Source organism: Carcharhinus amblyrhynchos, unplaced genomic scaffold (genome assembly GCF_965287045.1).
Source record: "Carcharhinus amblyrhynchos unplaced genomic scaffold, sCarAmb.v2.hapA scaffold_59, whole genome shotgun sequence".
Taxonomy (NCBI): Eukaryota; Metazoa; Chordata; class Chondrichthyes; order Carcharhiniformes; family Carcharhinidae; genus Carcharhinus; species Carcharhinus amblyrhynchos.
The window spans coordinates 343120-360465 of NW_027649799.1; positions in this window are offsets into that span (position 1 = coordinate 343120).

Genomic DNA, 17346 nt, shown 5'->3' on the forward strand with positions numbered 1-17346 from the left:
ACTGACTGAGGGAACGAGGCTGACCGACTGATCCAGCAACGCTGATCGAGGCCAACTGAGTGAAGCCAACTGACTTGGCGAGGCCTTCTGACTGACTGACCAAGGCCAACTGGCTGAGCAAACATGGCCGATGACCGACGGAGTGAGGCCAACTGACTGACCGAGTGAGCCTGACCGACTGAAGGAACGAGGCCGGGTGACTGACATACCGAGGCTGACTGACGGAATGCACGGTGACGACTGACTGAGTGAGGCTGACTGAATGAGGGCAACCGATTGACCGAGTGAGGCTGAGTGACATGCCATGCGAGGCCAACAGGCTGAGTGGGTGGGGTCGACTGGCTGACTGAGCATGTCTGTCTGTCTGGCTGACTGACCAAGCAAGGCCGACTAACTGACTGAGCGAAGGGTCACAGACTGACCAAGTGAGGCTGTCTGATTGACTGAGTGAGGCTGACTGCCTAAACAAGGGAGACCCAATGACTCATGGGTGGCACGGTAGCACAGTGGGTTAGCACTGCTGCTTCACAGCTCGAGGGACTGAGGTTCGAATCCCGCTTTGGGTCACTGTCTGTGAGGAGTTTGCACATTCTCCTCGTGTCTGCATGGGTTTCCTCCGGGTACTCCGGTTTCCTCCCGCAGTACGAAAGGTGACTGGTTAGGGAGATTGGCCATGCTAACTGGTCACTTAGTGTCCAAAGATGTGTAGGTTAGGGTGGGTTGGTCATGCTAACTGGTCACTTAGTGTCCAAAGATGTGTAGGTGAGGTGGATTGGCCATGCTAAATTGTCCCTTAGTGTCCAAAGATGTGTAGGTGAGGTGGATTGGCCATGCCAAATTGTCCCTTAGTGTCCAAAGATGTACTGGTCAGGTGGATTGGCCATGCTAAATTGCCCTTTAGTGTCCAAAGATGTGTAGATTAGGTGGACTGGCCATGTTAAATTGTCCCTTAGTGTCCAAAGATGTGTAGGTTAGGGTGGATTGGCCATGATAAATTGTCCCTTAGTGACCTGAGATGTGTAGGTTAGGGTGGATTGGCCATGTTAAATTGTCCCTTCGTGTCCAAAGATGTACTGATCAGGTGGATTGGCCATGATAAATTGTCCCTTAGTGTCCAAAGATGTGTAGGTTAGGTGGATTGGCCATGCTAAATTGCCCTTACTGACCTGAGATGTGTAGGTCAGAGAGATTAGTGGGTAAAACATGTAGTGATATGGGGATAGGACCTGGGTGGGATTGTGGTCAGTGCAGACTCAATGGGCCGAATGGCCTCTTTCTGCACGGTAGGGATTCTATGATTTCTATGACTGACACAGCAAGGCCGACTGACTGACCCAGCGAGGCTGACTGACCAATTACGGCCAAATGAGTGAGGGAGAAATGCCGGCTGACTGACCGAGCAGGGCCGACTGACTGAACAATGAGGTCTGACTGAGTGAGACAATCTGGATGGACGAGGGAGGCTGAGGGAATCACTGAGTGTGGCCAACTGACTGAGTGCAGCTGACTGAGTGACCGAGTGAGGCTGACTGAGTGAAGGACGGGCCGGGCGAGGCCAACCGACTGTCCAAATGAGGCCAAATGAGTGAGCGAGCGGGGCCGAGGGACTGAACGAGCGAGGCCGACTGATTGACCCAGTGAGGTTGGGTGAGTGACTGGCCAAGGTTGAGAGTCTGACAGGGCGAGGCCCTACTCACTGACTGAGCGAGCCAGAGTGACTGGCTGGCCAATTGAGGCCAACTGAAGGAATGAGTGAAACCAACTGAGTGACCGAGTGAGGCTGACTCACCGACAGAGTGGGGCCGACTGAGTGAGGTGACTGACTGACTGAGCGAGACCAAGGGAGTGACCCAGTGATGGGAAACTGACCGAGTGATCGAGGGCCAATGTCTGAACAAGCAAAGCTGACCAGACGGACAGGGTCAGCCAACTGACTGAACCAGACAGGCCAACATATTGGCCAAGCGATGCCGACTGACTGACCCAGCCAGACTGACCTGGTCAGGTGGGTTGACTGCCCGACTAAGGCTGACCGACTGACAGTGCGAGGCCGACTCACTGACCCTGTGAGGTCAGCTGACTGACCCAGTGATGCCAACTGACGCATCGAGTCATAGAGTCAAAGAGGTTTACAGCATGGAAACAGGCCCTTCGGCCCAACTTGTCCATGCTGCCCCTTTTTTTAAAATCTCTAAGCTGGTCCCAACTCCCCACATTTGGCCCATATCCCTCGATACCCATCGTACCCATGGAATTAACTAAATGCTTTTTAAAAGGCAAAATTGTACCCGTCTCCACTATTCCCTCTGGCAGCTTGTTCCAGACACTCAACACTCTCTGTGTGAATACAAGATGCCCCTGTGGACACTTTTGTATCTCTCCCCTCTCACCTTAAACCTATACCCTCTAGTTTTAGACTCCCCTACCTTTGGGAAAAGATATTGACTCTCTAGCTGATCTGTGCCCCCCATTATTTTATAGATCTCTATAAAATCACTCCTCAGCCTCCTACGCTCCAGAGAAAAAAAATGTCCCAGTCTATCCAGCCTCTCCTTAAAACTCAACCCATCAAGTCCCAGTAGCATCCTAGTAAATCTTTTCTGCGCTCTTTCTAGTTTAATCATATCCTTTCGATAATAGGGTGACGAGAATTGCACACAGTATTCCAAGTCTGGCCTTGTACAACTTCAACAAGACATCACAACTCCTGTCTTCAAAGTTCTGACCGATGAAACCAAGCATGCTGAATGCCTTCTTCACCACCCTGTCCACCTGTGACTCCACTTTCAAGGAGCTATGAACATGTACACCCAGGTCTCTTTGTTCTGTAACACTCCCCAATGCCCTACCATTAACTGAGTAAGTCCTGCCCTGGTTCAATCTACCAAAATGCATCACCTCACATTTATTTTAATTAAACTCCATCTGCCATTCGTCAGCCCAATTGGTCAAGATCATTTGCAATTGGGGAGAACTTTCTTGACTGTCTTTTATGTCACCAATCATAGTGTCATCTGCACAGTTACTAACCGTGCCCCTTACTAACCATGACTCATCCAGAGATGCTGAGTGTCTGAGCGAGGCAGACTGATGGATCAAGTGAGGTCTGACTGACTGACGAAGTGAGGCCAACTGACGAACGAACAATGCCCACTGATTGTCCGACTGAGGCTGACTGACTGACAGAGTGAGGCTGACTGACTGACAGAGTGAGGCTGACTGACAGACAGAGTGAGGCTGACTGACAGACTGAGTGAGGCCGACTGACAGACTGAGTGAGGCCGACTGACTGACTGAGTGAGGCCGACTGACTGACAGAGTGATGCCGACTGACAGACTGAGTGAGGCTGACTGACTGACAGAGTGAGGCTGACTGACAAACTGAGTGAGGCTGACTGACTGACAGAGTGAGGCCGACTGACAAACTGAGTGATGCTGACTGACTGACAGAGTGAGGCCGACTGACTGACAGAGTGAGGCTGACTGACAGACTGAGTGAGGCCGACTGACTGACAGAGTGAGGCCGACTGACAGACTGAATGAGGCCGACTGACTGACAGAGTCAGGCCGACTGACTGACAGAGTGAGGCCGTCTGACTGACAGAGTGAGGCTGACTGACAGACTGAGTGAGGCCGACTGACTGACAGAGTGAGGCTGACTGACTGACAGAGTGAGGCTGACTGACAGACTGAGTGAGGCTGACTGACAGACTGAGTGAGGCTGACTGACTGACAGACTGAGTGAGGCTGACTGCCAGACTGAGTGAGGCTGACTGACAGACTGAGTGAGGCTGACTGACAGACTGAGTGAGGCTGACTGACTGACAGACTGAGTGAAGCCGACTGACTGACAGAGTGAGGCTGACTGTTGACTGAGTGAGGCCGACTGACAGACTGAGTGAGGCCGACTGACTGACAGAGTGAGGCTGACTGACTGAGTGAGGCCGACTGACAGACTGAGTGAGGCTGACTGACAGACTGAGTGAGACTCAATGACTGATTGAAAGAAAACATTTTCAACAAAGTCAAAACAAAACGCATAGATTCTTCACAGGATTGTAACAGCAGCATTGCAGATGAAATGCTGATTGGAACATGTAACGAGTAATGCACAGGGGCTTTTATTGTTCAGAAATGTTTGACTGTTTATTTTTGTCGCCATATTCATGGCATTGTCAAAATTCTGTTCACGAATATTTTTGATAGACATGTCTAAATTCGTAATGATTTCAAAAGCATTGTGCCCCAGTAAAGAGAACTCAGACAAAATTCTGGTCAACAGCTGGAGTACTGTGTGCAGTTTTGGTCGCCGCACTTGCGGAAGGATATATTGGCCTTGGAGGGAGTGCAGAGGAGGTTCACTCGGCTGATACCGGTGATGAGGGGGCTGGACTATGAAGAGAGACTAAATAGACTGGGTCTGTACTCGTTGGAGTTTAAAAGGCTGAGGGGGGATCTTATAGAGACATATAAGACATTGAAAGGGATGGATAGGGTAGAGGTAGAGAGATTCTTCCCGCTCAGAAATGATAGCAGGACTCGAGGGCACAGCCTCAAGATAAGGAGGGGGGTGGGAGGGTGCAGTTTAGACCAGAATTGAGGAGGAACTTCTTCACTCAAAGGTTGGCGAATCTCTGGAATTCTCTGCCCGTTGAAGTGGTGGAGGTGGCCTCGCTGAATATATTTAAGTCACGCGTAGATAGGTTTCTGATTGACAAGGGAATTAAGGGTTATGGGGAGAAAGCGGGAAAGTGGAACTGATCCACTTCAGATCAGCCATGACCTTATTGAATGGCGGGGCAGGCTCGAAGGGCTAGATGGCCGACTCCTGCTCCTATTGTGTTGTTTTAGATTGAGATGTAGAATCATATTGTGTTGTATTCGACTGGGATGTAGAATCATTTTGTGTTATATTTGGTTGGGATATGGAATCATATTGTGTTATATTAGATTGAGTTGTGGAATCATATTGTGCTGTATTAGATCATGATGAGGAAATATATTGCGTTGTATCAGACTGTGATATGGAATTATGTTGTGTTGGAGAAATAAATTGAAATATTGGAACAAATTGTGTTGTATTAGTCTGAGATCTGGAATTATATTGAGTTGGCCTTTTGGATTGAGATGTGGAATCATATTGCCATGTTGCATTAGATTGAGATGTGGCATAGTATTGTGTTGTTAAAGAATATTGAGATGTGGAAAACATGTTGTTTTGTGTTAGATGAAGAAACAGTACAGCGTTGAATTATATTGAGATGCACAAGCATTTTGTATTGTGTTAGATTGAGATGTGCAACCATATTGTGCCATTGTGTTAGACTCAGATGTGGAATCATTTTGTGTTTTATTAGATTGAGGTACATGAGCATTTTGTGTTGTATTAGATTGAAATGCACAACCATGATGTGATTTGTATTACATTGAGATGCAGTATCATATTGTGCTATTCTATCAGATTGAGATGTGGAGTCATATTGTGTTGTTCTATTAGATTGAGACATGGAACCATTTTGTGTTGTATTTGATTGAAACGTGGAATCATACTGTGTTGCTGCATTATATTGAGATGTGGAATTGTAACGTATTGTTGTATTGGATTGAGACGTGGTATCGGATTCTGAGGTTTTATTAGATTGAGGTGTGGAATAATATTATGATGTATCAGATTGACTTGTGGAAACATATTGTGTTATTGAATTAGATTTCAATGCCGGAGCACATTGTGATGGATTAGATTGAGATATGGGAACATATTGTGTTGTATTAGATGTGGAACCATACTGTGTGTAACATTAGGTCGAGATTTGAAATTATATTCTGATGCATTATATTGAGATGTGCAAAAGATTGTGTTGTTGAATTAAATTACAATTTAGGAAAATATGTCTTATCAGATGGAGATGTGGAATTATATTGCACTGTATGAGACTGGCATGAGAAATCACATCATATTGTGCTGTTGAAACACAGATACTTTATTATTCGATTCCTGCAATGACGGATTACAGACAGAAAGCTGTATTTTTCAACTTGATGTTACAGTTAAACAGAGTAAACATATCCCAGGATAGTGCAGAATAGCCCTGAGAAATAAACTCTCTCTTGGAAGTTGAATTATTGATTGGTCACAGCCAGGTGAAGGATAATATTGGAGCAACTTGACAGTTAGAGATTTGATGTTTGAGATGATAGCGCCATTGATGGCAAAATGCAGTCTGTATTTTTATTAGTTAATTAATGTTATCAGTATAGCCCGGTCTTCGAACGCAGCGACTCGAGGTCAGAAACATACATATTCCCCAGAATAATCCAATGTTATCATGTGTTGGTCATTTAAAGAAAAGAAAATAAGTTGAGCGATTGTGTAACGCCAGGATCCCAGAGGATACCCAGGGTATATATTAAGGGGATTGTATTACCTCAGAGTTAATATAGAAATACCTTGCAGTTCGAAAAGACACCACACAGAAAATGGGACTTCTATTTGAAAAGGCAAAGCAAATATTCTATTCATTCCTGGGTGTTTTTGGAGTTCCTGGTAAGTGATTATATCCATGGTAGCTGTCTGATACGGTGTGTGAACTGAACAAATATTTCACTCTGTGAGTGAACTGATTGTCACCGATATACAAACATCTGGTCAACCATGTCATTCCAGTCATCGGGTCAATTGAATTACCGCTGTGGCTTTTCACTATTCCCCCACTATTCTATGCTTGCAAAGCAAAAACTGTATGAGATTGAGATGTGGATTCATGGTGTGCTGATGCATGAGATTGAGATGTGGCATCATATTATATTGATGTACTCAGTTGAGATGTGAAGTCTTATTGTGTTGCATTAGGATTAGATGTGGAATTATAATGTGTTGTTGTATCAGATTGAGATGTAGAAACGTGATGTGATGTATTAGCTTATGATGTGGATTTGCATTATGATGTTGAATAGACTGAGATGCAGAATCATATTATATTGATGAGTGAGATTGAGATGTGGAATCTTATTGTGTTGTATTATGATGAGATAGAACCATAGAATCATAGAACATTACAGCACAGAAACAGGCCTTTTGATCTTTCTTGGCCGTGCCGAACCATTTTTCTGTCTAATCCTATTGTGCTGTCTTAGATAGAGATGTGGAAACATTTTGTGTTGTTTTCGATCATGATGAGGAAATATTTTGCATTGTATCAGATTGTACATTTACTGGAGTATTCTGTAATGTTGAACCAGCCTTCAGTTACAGCAAACTCATTGAAAGACGTTGTTCGTGGGTGTTAGAGTAAAATCATACAGAGTGATTTTACACTGACTCACCAACCAGAATGGGAAAGCTGACTCCAGTGATCAAGTATACCTGGATATCTGTCATTGTGGATTTGTACAGTGTGAATAACTAACCTGAGTGGAAAAATATCTCCAGTGAACATGTATAACAAGAGCATCTGTCAGTGTAGAGTTGTACTGAGTGTGGGTCACGAACATGATTGGAAATGTTGATTCCAGTAATCATCGAAATTGGGATAATTTGTCAGTGTAGAATAGTATTGAGTGTTGGTCACTCAGTAGAAAGGAAATTCTGACTCCACCAAACATGTATACCGGCATCTGCCAGTGTTGAAATACACTGAGTCTGGGTCACTCACCAGAAAGGAAATACTGACTCCAGTGAACATGTATACCAGGAATATGTGCCAATGTAGAAATGTCCTGAGCGTGAGACACTAACTGGAATGGACAATTCTCTAATGAAATTAGTGTTTCCTGCTCAATGATATCTACATCAATGGAGCTGTCCCTGTGCTTCCACAATCTGATAGATTTTGCAAGGGGAAATGATTCACTGTGGACTGAATAAGTTTGTCGGTGGGTGTAAAGTGAATTGTCTCGATGACTCAATTTACAATTGAACGGCTCCAACGTAAACAAAATGTGAAAGAGTAACTGGAATTTAATCTCTGAGAGGACTGTGGCAGAATGAAACACATGGTTGTGTTTTTGATTCCCAATTCCACCCTTTGAGGAATGAACTCGACTGCAGGTTTTGAAATAAGATATTTCTGTTAAACTATGTTGCTATTTTAATTGATTGGTAAGTTGATTACTCTCAACCATAAAAACTCCTTACCCCATTCAAACCCTATTTCTAATTTGGAAACAATCTTCACTGAGTTACTTTAATGACAGAATCCTGTCCTTCCTCTCCATAGGTAGAATGAGTGAGCAGTCAATGCCCAGTTTACATTGCTATCTCTCTATTGCAGTTAATTTGCTGGCGATTGTGATCTTAATCCAGGGAAAGTGTGGCCTCTCCACCTGCACCACTCGCTACCTGACGGCTATGGCGATGGCAGATCTGTTGCTCGTAATCTCTAATGTCGTACTTTGGAGGATGGTTTATTATTATTTTGGAACGACTTTCCTGGACATCACCCCTGTGTGCACCGTTCTGAATAGAATGATGTTTACAGCCATTGATTGTTCTGTCTGGTTCACCACCGCTTTCTCATTTGATCGATTTGTGGCCATTTGTTGCCAGAAGATGAAAGCAAAATATTGCACTGGGAAAACTGCGACTGTGGTTCTCACAACAACTGGCATCTTATTCTGTCTGAAATCCATACCCTCCTACTTTGTAGTAGAACCTGGGCAGATCATTGAAAATGTGCCATTGTTCTGTTTTGAAAAACTGAGTTCTTATACAGACCACGGGTGGGTGGCCTTTGCTTGGTTTAATAAAGTTTTAAATCCTTTGATGCCATTTGTTTTAATTCCATTCATTAATGCTCTGACAGTGAGTCACATTTTAGTGACCAGTCGAGTCCAGAAGGGACTGAGGGGTCAGGTTCAGGGGGAAAGCTATCGTGACCCAGAGCTGGAGAGCAGGAAGAAGTCTATAATACTACTCTTCAGCATCTCTGGCTCATTTATTCTCCTGTGGTTGGGAGATGTAATGCATTTTTTATATAATAAAATTACAGGAAAGGATCCAAGTTATTACACATATTCTGAATATATATTTCAACATGTTGCAGTTATGTTGCGGAACTTGAATTGCTGCACAAACACTTTGATTTACTTGGTGACTCAGCCCAAGTTCAGAGAACAGACCAAGATCACGGTGAAATATCCACTCACATTAATTATTGAATTCGTAAAGAAACAAATCAACTGACAGCATCACACTTCTCTTCTCAGCCAATCAGGGAGACACAGCTGATTGTTGGTGATCCACCTCCACCAATTGTAATGATTTGTCTTCTGATTGTCAACCACTTCTGGCGTTCAGGAAGATCTACCCAGTGACTCAATGTTACCACAGGTAGTCAGATTGCTGTCAGCCTGGCAGCCATGTCGGCCAAACACAGACTAGCTGACAGATTCTGTCGCCAACCAGGATGTATCAGCTTGTTATCATTCTAAACAAGCAGTAATGCAAGTAACCCAAATTCATGAAAAGCTGCCAACTCAGCCAATCATTAACAATCAAGCTTTGCTTCAGTGCAGTCTTCACTAATCAACTGGACCGTCCCACTGTCAGAATGAAACATTTGTCTATCCTGGACTCTGCCCTGACAACAGGATGAGCCAATCTCCAAACTTTATCTGATGATACAAACAGCACCCGGCCCAATCAGGGAGCTCTCAGACGGATTGATATTTTCCCAACTAATCAGATGATTCCATTCTAAGATCTAAAGGGAAGGCATCCAAGGAGAGTGATCCAGTGATAACTCCACTCATGTGGAGACTCGCGGCAATTTTGTCAACGAAATGAGTCTGCCAATCACGAATTCAGACAGACACATCAGCCAATAAGGGAGCGTTGCTGTTGTTGGACAATTGCTGTTGTTGGACACAACCAATCAGAATTCAGACATTAGTTTCCCCCACACCATCCTCACCCCCTCCAGCTCCCACACCCCGAGATGTGTAACCAAAAGGGGCTTCAATTTGTGAGCGCCAACCAATGGGAAGACTCCAACATTTGATCAAAGCCTGCCCTTTGTATTGGAACATTTACCTCTCAGAGCGACATCAATATGAACCAATCAGTGAGACCTGGGATGTGTCAGAGGGGGTCCCTCCTGAACTGCTCTGGGGCCGTTCCATCTCTGCTTGAATTAACCATAAACTATTGTAACCTGTAGCAGAGACTCCTCTGATTTGTTGGAAGAACTTCATCACAACAGAGTGCATGGAACGAAATGTTGAAATTTCCAATTCCCAAATATACATTTTCCAAAGATTTAAAAAATGATTTCATGAATTATTGTAAATTACAGATAATTGGAGACTGCAATTTTGATCGCACTGGCAGCAGCTTGCATGGACTGATTTGTCTGAAAAATTTAATGCGACTTTCTAACCTCAAATGATATCCATGCAATTCTTCTGCATCAGGAAACATCCTGATAATATCACTGAGTCCTGAAGCAGGGGAACATTCAAGTCTGATTGTGTGATAAAGTTAGACCCAATTTGCTTTTGCAATCGTTGAATTGTTCCACGTATCCAGATGACATTCTGGAATAACGATAACTGAAACATCCAACACAGATATATATCAACAGTGTGAGATTACAATTATGAGTTGATGGGAATCAGTTAAATGTAAACATTTTAAACACAGTCTGGAGGAGTTCAAAATCCCTTTGGGAATGTTATTGCATGGTCATAGCAATACCAGATAAAGAAGAAAGGTTTAGCAGGAGATAATGTGTTTGGGAGATTGAATCAACAAATAAGAGGTCTTTACTATTGGTGTTGCATTGGAGAGTTTTGGGTGGTGTGTTTCAACTTTTCAGGTTTTCTGTCTGATATTGTGATCATTGTGATTAAAGACAAACAGATAAAGAAGAGAAATTGCATTTCATAAAGATTCATTTTCAAAAGTCATTAATCTTGTACCATGGTTAAGGGCCAGCAGCATGATTCCAAGATATTTTGCTGAACATGTGAGAATTTCAATTCGGACTCAAATACACATGTGAGAATTAGATGGTTTTAATTGGTAATGGTGACTTAAAATTTGGGAGATTTGAAATGTTAATGACAAATCTTGTGTTGGGTGGGTCTTGGACAAAACTGTGGCCCATAACTTCCCAATTAGCGGTGGAAATCCATGAGCAACGTAAAACAATAGAACTTGTTGCCAATTTCACTGAGTTGAAAAATTGGGAGACAGCTCCCATTTGGAGCATCAGTCTTCAGCTTTCAGCAGGCCCCAACACAACAAAGGTTCACTCAAGCCTTGACCACTTGTGATGGGGGAGATTGGGAATGCCCAAGGTCTAGCTTTGAAACAGGAGTTTTAATGTCAAAGCACAGAGATCAAACGGTTTCCCTGCTATGATAAAGGTATGATGTTTTTGTGCCTATTTCTGATAAGCGATTACTGCCTTTGTCAATGTCTCCTGTGAAATGTAATTCCAAATGATTAATGAGGAACATCTTAATATTTATAAATTAACAAAGGTTTCGCTGTTTGATTGAGATCTCTGTAAGTTATTTAAATATGGTCAGGGGAAGGGTGGCGAGTGTTCGTCATGTCCATTGTAGATTTTGCATGTTGCTGACTCTTCGCTCATGATCTCTGCATCAATGTTGCAACATTTAAATAACTTATTTTATTTTAAGAAACCAAGACAAAGGTGTGATGTCCCATCAGCGGTGGAAGATGATCCTAAATTATCAGCCTGCACTGGATTCTGCAATACCTATCAGATAGATCGCTCACATCAGTTCACAGGAGGCTTGCAGACGTCATCATGAGGGGTACATTTTACTAAAGCATTTGAAATAGCTGTGTTGCATAATTCCCACTCCAAATGTAGAACTCATTTCACTCCAAGTCTTCACTCCAAGTCCTTCTTTTTGGAGGGTCGAAGGGCCTGTTTCCTGTGCTGTGTTGTTAAGAGACTTCTAATCATGAACATTGCATAAAAGAGACTCATAAACTTGGGAGAAACAACTCTGCTTAAAATAAAGAACAAAATCCCAAATGTCTTCAGCTGAAACTTATTACAAACACTGCAAATCCACGTTGTTATGTGTAAACGTTTGTTTGATGGAATGAACTGTATGTCATGACAATATTGTAAAACATCAAATATCTTCCTTTAAATTCCTGTGCATTGCATATCTGCAGTCAGAGAGCAATACAGTGTGGAATCAGGCCCTTCGGACCAACTTTTCCATGCTGACCATGGTGTCCTCCCAGTTGGTCCCAGTTGCCCACGGCTGGCCCACATCCCTCTAATCTTTTCCATTAATTTACATATCCATTTAAAAAGAATTGTTGCTGTCCTACCTGCCTCAACCAGTTGTGTGGCCATCTGATTCCACATAAACATCACCCTCTGTGTGCAGAAGTTGCCTGTTAGGCCTCCTTTAATTCTTTCCCCTTTCACCTTTTACCTATGCCCTGTTATTTTCAATTCCCCTTCCCTGTTTCCATCCTATCTATGCCCGTCATGATTTTATTAATCGCAATAAGGTCACCTCATTTTCCTACGTTCCAAGGAATAAAGTCTTGGCCTCGCCAACCGTTCCCTGTAACACAGGGCTGACTCCTAAATTGTCCATGCACTCTTTCCAGTTTTTATTGAAGACATTTGCAGAAAAAAATCCACTTGAAGAAAGTCTGCTGCTTATATTCACTGCAACTAGAGCAGAATAAAATTGTGTAAATAAATAAACCTTCGTATCCACCTACTGATCGTGGCAAGTACCCAAATTTGGGTTTTCCTTTGAGGAAAGTCAAGTCTGTGTATGAATCCCGACAGATTGAAAACACAGAAACAGAAGTTTGTACTTGGAGCGCCTTTCCATGCATCAGGACTTCCATTTTGCCTGGACGTGTGTGTGTGCGCGCGTGTGTGTGTGTCGCGCAGTATCCATAAGGATTTGGGTCAGAAGTTATGACCATGCTTGTCTGCTCCAATGATTTATTGTTGACAAAGCTGGCAGAAGGAAAATGAAAATTCTGGAACAGGTTACTGAGGAAAATATTTTAAAATAAGAGACTGTTAAAGAGAAGTGATTCTCGGACCGAGTGATTGTCAGGTTTAATTAAAAGAAGTGTGATAGTTTAATGAAGTTTATTCAACACCTTATAATCCACCCTTTTCAAACTAGCAGAGAATTAAATATTCCTGTTAACAGCAAATCACAGCTAAAACTACAAACCTTTACTGTTTTGAGACGTCAGATATTGTGACGTTCGCATAACCTTAAGGAATTGAAAAAAAACACATCATGTTCTGTCAGCTTGCAGCCTTAACAGTTTTCATTGTTGCAGAGTCCTGTTAGAGCTTCTTCAGTGGCTTAAATTGGGTTGTTCATCTTTCGTCTGTGTTGTTTTATTGCCCTGCAATGTCTGGAGGAACGTCATGGATTCTCATCAGTTTTTTTTTCAGTTTCATTTTTGTTTTTGACTTACAGCAGTGTTTAGTGGACATCAGACTGAAAGTAGTCTCTCTCTCTCTGATAAGATAATAGTACACCGAGTTGGGGGTAAGGTGTTAGCGTGGATTGCGGATTGGCTATCTAACAGAAAGCTGCGAGTTGGAATAAATGGGTGCTTTTCCGGTTGGCAGTTGGTGAGTGGTGGTGTGCCGCAGGGATCGGTGCTGGGGCCTCCAACTGTTGACCATATATATAGACGATCTGGAGGATGGGACCGAATGTGGGGTAACAAAGTTTGTGGATGACACAAAGATGAGTGGGAAAGCAAATTATATGGAGGACACAGAAAGTCTGCGGAGAGATTTGGATAGGCTAAGTGAGTGGGCGAGGATCTAACAGATGGAGTATAACTTTGGCACATGTGAGGTTATCCACTTTGGAAGGAATAATAGTAAAATGGGCAATTATTTAAATGGTGAAAAATTACAACATGCTACAGTGCAGAGGGATCTGGGGGTCCTTGTGCATGTATCACAAAAACTCAGTTTGTAGGTGCAGCAGGTGATCAAGAAAGCAATTGGAATGTTGGTCTTTATTGCAAGAGGAATGGAGTTTAAAAGCAGGGAGGTCCTTGTGCAATTGTACAAGGTACTGGTGAGGCCGCACCTAGAGTACTGTGTACAGTGGTGGCCCCCTGATTTGAGAAAGGATTCATTTGCTTTGGAGGGAGTGCAGAGAAGGTTCACCAGGTTGACTCTGGAGATGAGGGGTTTAGCTCGTGAGGAGAGAGATTGAGTAGATTGGGCGTCTACTCAAAGGAGATTAGAAGGCTGAGGGGAGATCTTAGAGAGACATACAAGATAATGAAGGGGCGAGACAGGGTAGAAGCAGTGAGATTGTTTCCACTTAGAATGGAAAACAAGAACTAGGGGGCACAGTCTCAAAATAAGGGGCAGTCAATTTAGAACAGAGTTGAGGAGGAACTACTTCTCCCAGAGGGTTGTGAATCTTTGGAATTCTCTGCCCATTGAAGCAGTGGAGGCTGCCTCATTAAATGTGTTTAAGTCACAGGGAGATAGATTTCTGACCAATAAGGGAATTAAGGGTTATGGGGAACAGGCGGGTAAGTGGAACTGAACCACGATCAGATCAGCCATAATCTTACTGAATGGCGGGGCTGGTTTGAGGGCCTAGATGGCCTACTCCTGCTCTTATTTCTTATGTTGTCTCTCTCTCATTCCCTGTTTTATTTGGAAATTATACTTGTTATCTGAACGTAAGGTCTTGCCTTCCTGGCGTGGAAAATCTTGTTGCTGGTGAATTGACCTGGTGTTCTGAGAAGCTGTTCTGACTTCAGGGGTTTCCTCCAGGTGGTCCCGTTCCCCCACTGACTCAAAGGATGTGCAGTTTAGGTGGATTAACCATGCTACGTTATCCCTTAATTTTGCCAGATGTATAGGTTAGGTTGATGATGTGATGGGAGGAGACCGTCCTGGGTGAAATGCTTTTCTGAGGATTTGTTACATGCCTGTTACTCTGAATGGTCTTTCTCTGCAATGGGGGATCCTATTCATTCTGTGGATCATGGATGTGATGTGCAGGAGAGTGACGAGAGAGTGAGCAGACTGAGCAAGAGCTGAAAAGCCGGGGTGATGTGCGAGTTGTGATGTGACTGTCTCCACGGGTTACAGTGGAGTGAATGGAGAGCCAAGAACAGGGTGGGAGATAGCTGGACAAGACGGGGTGCAATTAAAGGTGGAATTTATTTGATGGTGCAGTTGAGAATTCTGATTAATTCTAAATACCCAACTTGAAGATAATTGGTGTCTCATGTTAAAATATGCGTTTTGAGAACAATACAAAATATGTAAGTTGCATCTTCCTAATGTCTGGAAGAAATATTTTTAACATGCCATTCAAATGAAAGCTGAATTCATGAATATATCAGCACAATTCAGGCACAAATCATGCAAAAAAGTAAATTGCCAATGCATAACTAAGCCAGGGGAACAGGTCCAGTAGATAAATGTTCCTTCAATATAACTGGATTAAATTGGTTCAAGAAATGCTGAATCATAAGAAACCATTTTTGAGATAGAACTTCCGTAAAACGGACATGCGAATGACAGGTCAATATTTGAAGGTTCAAAATATGTTTGATGAAAGGACATGCCGTTGTTAGACTTACAGAACAGCGAATGAATGAAATCGCTTTTAATTAAGTGCTGGGCTGTATAATCTGATAATAAAAAACTAGAACCAATTCTGCTGTTTGGCATGAAATCTGAGATCTTCTGTGAAAGCCTGTGAGCTCATTAATTGTTTTGGTGGAACCATTGATCTCCCATTTTGGGCCAAAATGAGATTTGTCTAATCCTAAATGTATGTTTGTCTGAATATTGTTAATTTGTGATGTTTTTGTTTCAAACATTTGAATGTGTTAATAAAATAAACGAGTTTAATTGAAGAATTTAATTGAACTGAATAAACGTTTTTCTCTTTCTGAAATGAAATGTTGAATAAAGACTTTAAATTAATCAGACCACCTAAAATAATTTCCCACATCAGATGGGTAATGAAAATGGTGACAATGGTAAAAAGAAAGAGACATTCAAAGGAATTCAAATAAGACGAAGAAGTGATACGCACAGTGATTTCATTCGATATAAAGGCAAAATCGATTTCGGGGAAAGATTAACTGACGTTAATGGACATTTGAAAACCAACAACACCATTGTTTGAATTTGGGATAATTTAAAGATGGGAAAAGTGCGCTAACAGCAAGTTAACTTCCAAAATTCTGCCATTTAAGCTCAGCGATCAACATATGTTACTCCCCAAAATCAAATATACATATCTGATTTCTTTTTAAACTGTAATTAAAATATTTTATTGGGCTGAGGCATTTATGATTTGTGTGGGATAATAACCAGTAGAATGCAGTAAACTAAGTGGGATTAAGTGTAGTTAAGAGATGATGATGGAAACTGGAAATCAAACAGCACAGATAAATTTGGAAATTGTGTGCAATTCAGGTCAGAGACATTTCAATCCGGCATTGCTCCTACATCCTACTGAATGGAAAGAATAAAAGAGCATCCAAAATGGAACGTCTTCTCTCAGTCATGTTTGTGTCCTTGTCTATGATATTTTTAAGAGAAGAAAATTTAATACATTGGCAGACCCCTGAGGCATCTGGATCATCCATGGGGTGACAATGAAATATTTCATTATCATTTTTTATGGTCACCCGAGAGTCAAGAAAGTTTGCATAACATTGTGATACTGGAAACATATGAAGCTGTGTAAATCTGAAATACCGAATATACTGGGGGAAAAGTACAAAATAGACCGATTCAAGTGTTTGGAAGGACTTGTGATTCTGCATTGAAGAGCAGGTCTCAGGTATGTACATTATTTGTCAGAGATCGGGGCATGTAATGATTAATTGTGTTGGCGGGGGTGGGGTGCAGTAGAGTCGAAAAAAAACATTAAATAATCAAGGTACTGATACATACTCATGTATGTACTGACATATGAAATGTGGAATCAGACTGTGTTGCTGTATTATATTGAGATGTGGAATTGTAAGGTATTCTTGCATTGGATTGAGACGTGGAATTGGATTCTGATGTTTTATTCGATTGAGGTGTGGAATAAGGTTATGTTGTATCAGATTGACTTGTGGAAAAATATAGTGTTATTGAATTAGATTTCGATGTTGGAGCACATTGTGTTGGATCAGATTGAGATGTGGTACCATATTGTGTTGTATTAGACGTGGAATCATCCTGTGTGTAACATTAAGTCGAAATTTGAAATTATATTCTGATGCATTATATTGAGATGTGCAAAACATTGTGTTGTTGAATTGAAATGCAATGTGGGAAAATATGTTTTATCAGATGGCGATGTGGAATTATATTGCAC